Here is a 7,022-nt window from a genome sequence, read left to right as displayed (position 1 = left end):
TAAAAGCTATCTCTGGGCCTTAACGCTTGGTCAGAAGTGTGTGTGTTCCAGTCATTGTTTAATTAGGAATGTGCTAGTGGAAATTTAAACTATGGATATTCTTTAAATAACAGTTATAGAAGGCAGAAGAGTGCTCCACTTCTTAAATCCTTTTCATTGTCCCTCTGCTTTAAAAAATGCTTTAATATGTCAACATTACGAAGAATACCAGTGTGAATTATGTAATTTGACTTCCAGTGTATATCTAATTTTGTCATTCTAATTCTAAATAATCAAAAGCAATTCAGAGTATTAAATAGCTGACATTTTAATATTATATATTTCACACAATTGTGGCACCCACATTTTAAAGTACTTAAAAGATTTGTTACATTTCTGAATAATATGGAGAATCAAAATAAAAGAATATACATTTTTAACTTAAAAGTTTTGTGTGTTTAAAAACATTAACAAGAAATGAAATTACAAGTTATTAATCAGAAGTAAAGCTTCAATATATGAGAGTAGCATTAAAGATTAACAAATAATGCTGGCAACTTTGTTTTGGATTCGATAATATTTGTGATTTTAAAAATTACATTCACTGTAAGAAAGTAAGAATATCACTTTTTTATAGTGAAAAATCATGTGTAATTCTAAAATCTAAACATGAGTTATGTGTATTTTAAATGTGATTGTGACCTATATGCATGAGGAGTCATCTAATTTTTTAGGAGTAAGGTTGTTACAAGGCTAAGAATTTCATAAATGATCACTAATGTGCATATTATAGGCAGAGTAATTTCCCAGTATTTTAAGAAAGCGAGAGGCTCCAACTAACATCAAATGGTTTAAGTGTAAGGATTATAAGTGTAAACAGATTTTCTATTTTTTTTAAATTTAAGTTTGCTCTGTTATTATATGAGAACACACTCAGCACAGAAGGAAGTTTGTGGGGGGTAAAAGAATGCATGCAGTTACAAAATAAAGTAAGGTGATACCACACCCTTCATTAGAACTTTGAGAGAAGCTATATGCATTCTATGAGGCTTAGTTTCTCATTGTTTTCACATGCAAACCTCCTATTGCTGGAGCTATGTCAATTTATATCAGCTGAAGCGCTGACCCAATGTCTTCCCATTAAGGAGTGTCATCGCTGTAATTTCAGTTTTTCACTTGACACAGCAGTGGGGGGATGGTGTGCTGGAGGCTGAGAATTGTGTATAGGGTATTGGAAAGACTATATGCAAAAATATGTATATACAGGATGGACCGAAACAACTATTTTATAGAAGTATTGTTGTCAATGGGAGTTAATAATAATTTACAAGACCTTGAGAAGTGATATGGTTTCAGGTAAACAACTTATCAATGTTATTTTCTAAAGACATTTTATTTACTTTATTTAATGTGAAATATGCACTTAACAGTTTTAAAGCACTGTTTATTCTAAAAATGTTCTCTTTTCTATATTTACTAGAAAAAATATCATACAAAAATTTGTTCTGCTCTCTTAAGTAAATATTTTGCAGTTTAACCTTCTTGACAGGTATGTCCCCCAATTTCTAAAAGAAAACAAGAACATTAATACAACATATACATTTAACTATTCTTATTGATATCATGCAGATAGAGCCAAATTGTACACTCCTTATTCAAGCAAAATTTCCACTGAAGGGAAACTTCTTTTGAAGTGAAATGGACTTTTGTCTGAGTAAGAATTACGGGCTGTATCATTCCATTCCATGAAAATATAACATGGGAGGGTAAAATTATGCTGGAAAGTCTGAGCTAACACTTGGAGAGGTCTTGTGATAACATTCTTATTAGAGAATCAAGGGGATATGAATGGATTTCCTGTAAACTTTGGGGGAACTTATGATGACTGAATGTCAGTCTGAGGGGCTAGCCCCTCCCTCCACTCTACTGCTTTCTTCAATTCCATTTCAAGTTCTTACATGGTGCCCATCACTGTGATATTTTAGCACTTTCCAGAAGTTCATTAAATAATGTGATTCGTATCTGTCATGTGGGCTATTTATTTTTATTCCTCCCCCTTTCTATCTCCAGGGGGAAATGTGTATGTCTATTAAAAAAATATAGATATATAATTTTATTCTCTCTACATGCGCTAATCTTTTTTGGGAAGTGAAGGTAGATGCTATAGAGTTTGAATCTGCAGGAGTTAATTTTGATAAGGTCAGCATGAACTCCTGCTGAGATTTGTTGGGAGAAGATGACATGTAAAGTGGCTGTTTACCAGATCTGCTCCCTTCTGGCAGGCTCTGTCTCCTAAAAGCACACATCTGTAGCCATGCAGTGCTCTCATGGAGGAGGAGGGGTCAGGATACTGTGCTGCTTCTACTCTGAGCCTCTCCTCTGGAAGGTTTGGTACTACTGGAGTTGGGTTTTTGTTTCTTTCATCCCTGCTTTCTTGAATGTTGATTTGGGTTCGGTGTAAGAGTTGCTGCAGCTGGCCCTTCATTAAGGCTATCATTCTATACTTAGCTCATTGTGTTGTTTGTTTTTTCCTAAATCAGCTATAGGCCTAAATTTGAGATTCTTTGCTTTTGCTAATTTGTGTTTCAACCTAAAGCTATTTAAACATATATTATTGTAATTATTTGTGAGGCAATTTATCTTTACTAGAAACTAGAGTAATGTTTTAATATTGGACTGTCATTTTTTAATCTGGAAAACTGCACATTTTAAAAATGTTCCTTCCATAGAAAAAACATTTTGCTGAGATTTAACAAAAGTATTTCAATTAACAGGGCAAAGTAAATGTAGCGTGGTTAAAAAGATAACTTGACAGAAAAAGATTTTGAGCAATATTTAATATACATAATATATGTACTCCAGATGCAATAAATTTTACCTCTACAACTTATACAAGTTCATCCCAATTAAACTACAAAAATGCGAATGTTTTGAACCTCTGTTGTTTTAGGGACTTTGTGTAGAATTTGCATGATTTTTCATTTAAAATACGTATGTTCTGCATCTTTTTTCTAGTTTTATCCATGTAAGCTTCCTAACAGATTTTCAGGTCATGTTGTCTCTATATAAATGAATTTATGATCCCAGTCTTGCAAGGTCCTGAGTGTGCTCCAACGTCCACTGATTTGATTGGCATTGAGTGCACTTTGCAGGATTGGGCCCTATGTTAGAAAAAATGCAAATTAACTTAAGTCTCTGTATGAATCTGACTTTTGTGTGGGAGGGCTGGCTTGAGGGGAGTGCTTACTGGGAGGTCTCACAAAGCGTAGTAAGGTGGCAACATTATTGCATGACAGACTAGGGAATGGTCCTTTAGGCGCATATGTGTGTGTCCAGCTTACCTTCAGTGTCACCAGAGGTTGGCAGCTATTTCAGGTGACCAGTCTGTTATGCCTAAAAAAACTAGGATAAAATGCTGTTCTCTGTAAAACCAACAGGAACAGGCTCTGAAAACAATGTACATTTCATTGTTTCAGAGACATATTGTAATCCCATTTTATAAATAAACTGAAATTAGGTGTTCATTCACATGGTGCTGAGTGGGGTGTGGGCACGATGAAGGGATTGGAAGAGGAAGTAGGTATGGCTAGCACAGTGGACAAAAGATGATTTTTGCAGCTGTGTTTTTTTGATGCAGTGAAGTGACAGCTAAGGAGGTCAGAGAAGAGGAGTTCTCAGTAGTCATGAGGAAAGATGATAAAGTGTTTAATGGCAGGAATGAAGTGACTTTGGAGAAGTAAAGGAAAAAATACTTAGGATTTAGCAGTAGTGTTGATGTGGGAGGAGACTGTTGCCTGAGAGTTCTAATCCTGATTTGCCAGTTTGTGGTCTTCAAAGTTACACAAACTATTTGTATGTGTTACTGCTATATAAAATATGATTAAAGCTTCCCTACCTCACTATGCAAATTGATTAGTTAGGATTTATACAATTTTTTTAAAGATAAAAAACATGAAATGCTCGGTGTTTTGATTGTTGTTGGGGTGTGTGCGTATAAAGTGATCACTCTTTGTATGTTTTTTCTGAAGTGCAAATATGAGGGATTCAGAAGTGCAAGTATGAGGGATTCAAAATTTTTAAGATGATGTAAATCTTGAGGGCCCACTGATCTGAGTAATGTCAGCTCAAGATTCTTGAAAATAAAACAACTGGTTGCCAAAGGGTAGAACAAAGATCCTTTGGTCCAAGCATGCATCAGACTTCCTGACTATTCAAAACCTCAGACTGTGGGGCAGCCAAGGAGGAGGCAGAGGGTTGCCTCTGGTGGAATCTCTGCCTCTTTCTCAGTGGCTCTAAAGATCTTGAGTTGAATGTAACTGAGCACTGTCTGAAATATGGGTGCTGTCATGGCTGCTTCCTTTTAGGAGTTGGGATACAGAGCCCTGGAAGGACAGAGTTGCTCTGTCATCTTTTAAAATATGGAGGGCTTTGTCTGTCCCACTGCTGAAGAGGCTTTCCCTCAAATGGGAAGTCCTCAGTTATGGCCTGAATCTCTGTTGAAATTCCAGAGGACTGAAGCCAGAACTACCTTGTCCGGCTTATTTCAGTAGCCATGGTGTGACCTGCTGTATCATGTGTCCAGTGCAGTCTGCTGAGATGTTTGAGCAACCAGTTGGCCATAAGTTATTTCAGCAACTCTTGTTGCTCCTTGAGTAACTGATCAACAAAATTAGACAGTTTTCCCAAATTAAAAACACATGTTGAGCAGTACTTGATAATTTGCTGCTTTCATTTGAAGGCTTGCTGAAAAGATCCAGTTTTTTGGGGATCTTTTTTCTTTGGGGTGACTTTTGTGGACTTTACTATTTTGTTCTCTCCTGTACTACTTGCGCAGCAAGAGAGCCAGATGAAGGATGAGAGTAAGTGTTCAAATCCTTTGCAGGGACTTGAGCTTCTGTCTGCTGTCTTAGAGGTAGCTGAGATGGAAGTAGGCCTATGCCAGATGGATTTGGCAGGTTCCAGCGGGCCATTGTTTATTGGCATGGCTAATTTCCCGGGTCTGTGTTAATGCAATATGTTTAAGAGCTTGTGGTGTTTTTCTTGAATAGTCTCCAGGGGAATGTCTAAGATTTTACGTGCACTTTAAGTACTTGAAAACTTTATTAATCTGCAAAGATAGATGTAGATGGATTTGCTGCCTCACCAAAAGAAGATGAAGATATTGCAGATGAGACTGGATACTCTTTCTCTGGAATATTCTTGTCTACTTTCTTCCTTTTTTTCTAAAAGATATGCTCTAGGAATTATTTTGGAGAATTTCTTTGGCCTGTGTTCTATAGGAGATCAGACTAGATGATCAGATTTTTTTGAGGTAAATAATAACCTAGAACTATAGTCAACATTTCTTATTCAGGCAGTATTCCTATGATTTCATTATGTGTTTTGCCGAATATAGAGTGAAGGATGGAGCATACAGTTTTGTTTTTGTTTACTTGTGCCGTACAACATATGTATACGGTGAAGATGAATTTAAATGTAGTGTCTTGAAACAGTGGAAAATAGAAAGTATAGGGAGAAGAAACTTGAGTGTTGAAGGGCCTGACACTCTTTTTCTCCTGTCTTTTTTTGTTTCTTTTACTGTCCGCTTGTTTTCTGTTTGATTATTCCACTTGCCTGTGCCACCTCTTCCTTCTTTCTGTAAAGTTACTATCACCCTTTTGGATGCTGGATAAATAGTAGTAGTAGTGGGGTTACTTCCTGTCAGTGACTAAGCAGAATGTGTTTGTAGATGAAGGCAGACTCCAAACGGGTAGTAGTGAATAGGAATAGGGAGTTGATTTTACCTCTCTATACAGTGTTGGTGAGACCAATACTGGAATAATGTGTACAGTTCTAATGTCCACATTTTTAAGTTAAAAAATTGGAGAGGATACAGAAAAGAACAATGGCAATTTTTGAGAGCTGTAGAAAATGCCTCATAATGAGAGATTGAGAGTTAAATCTGTTTAGTTTATCAAGGAGAAGATTGAGAGGTGCTTGATTACAGTGAGTATGTACCTTCATAGGGAGAAAATACCAGGTAGTAAAGGGATCATTATTCCAACAGAGAAAGGCATAACAAGAACAAATGGCTGGAAGCTTAAGCCAGACAAATTCAAATGAGAAATAAGGTACAAATTTTTAATAGTGAGGATGATTAACCATGGAAACAAACTACCAAGGGAAGTGATGGATTCTCCGCCATATGATGTCTTCAGATTAAGATCAGACGTCTTTCTGCACGTTATGCTTAGTCAAACCCAAGTTATTGGGTTCAATACAGGGGGAACTGGGTGAAATGTAATGGGTTGTGATATACAGGAGGTCAGACTACTTGATCTCATGGCCCCTTCTGGCCTTAAACTCTATGAATCTATGAGTAAGATAATTTAAAACCTATGAAAACGTTGAAAGCTTGATTTTTTGCATTGAAACTAAAGCCTAATTCCAGTATATATTGTAAGTTCTAAATTGTACAGAACAAAACTGTCAATCTAACCTGATTTAAAAAGTGTATTTTTCCCCAGACCACTTTTAAAATATTTGCAGTGAACTTTGCATTTTCTTTCCATAATGAGAAGAAAAAAGTAATAAAAGAGTTCTAACTTTGAATTTTAAGACAGTGGGATTACTTATGTGTAAAGTTATTCATGTGCATAAACCTTCATTCTGCACTTCAAAGGCAGGCACAAAAGCTTCCTGGTGTGTTTTTTGTTTTTGTTTTTTCCCCCAGACTGGGTGCCAGCACCCCCTTCTGGCATGCTTGAAGTATTACAGAATATTGAGAGCAGAGTCACATAAAGAAGGTGAATGTTCCTTGGTGCACTCTGTTAGCTCTCCTTTTCTGGAAGGCTGTTTGCCTTTGTCTGTTTCTCTCCCCTCTAGCCCAACTGCGGTTCTGACACTGGGAGGGTCTTTCAGAATGATTTTAGGGGAACTGGAGAATTTTCCTGTTTTTAGTTTTGTGGTGTGTGGTGGTTTTTTTTTTTTTTTTTGCTTCCAGCTGTTGAAGTGGGGCCCAGGATTCAAATAAAATGAGCCTTTGCACCGACTGTGCTCAACAT

General features: G+C 36.6%; 1 protein-coding gene across 41 annotated transcripts in view; it reads left to right on the top strand.

Moving 5' to 3' along the window:
- The window catches only part of RIMS2 (regulating synaptic membrane exocytosis 2), a 748,363-nt gene that overhangs the window by 2,521 nt on the left and 738,820 nt on the right, over nucleotides 1-7,022 (top strand). The window lies entirely within an intron of this gene.

The sequence above is a fragment of the Lepidochelys kempii genome, chromosome 2 (assembly GCF_965140285.1).
Source record: "Lepidochelys kempii isolate rLepKem1 chromosome 2, rLepKem1.hap1, whole genome shotgun sequence".
Taxonomy (NCBI): domain Eukaryota; kingdom Metazoa; phylum Chordata; order Testudines; family Cheloniidae; genus Lepidochelys; species Lepidochelys kempii.
The sequence above is the reverse complement of the archived record's forward strand: the minus strand, read 5'-3'. Positions and strand labels throughout refer to the sequence as shown.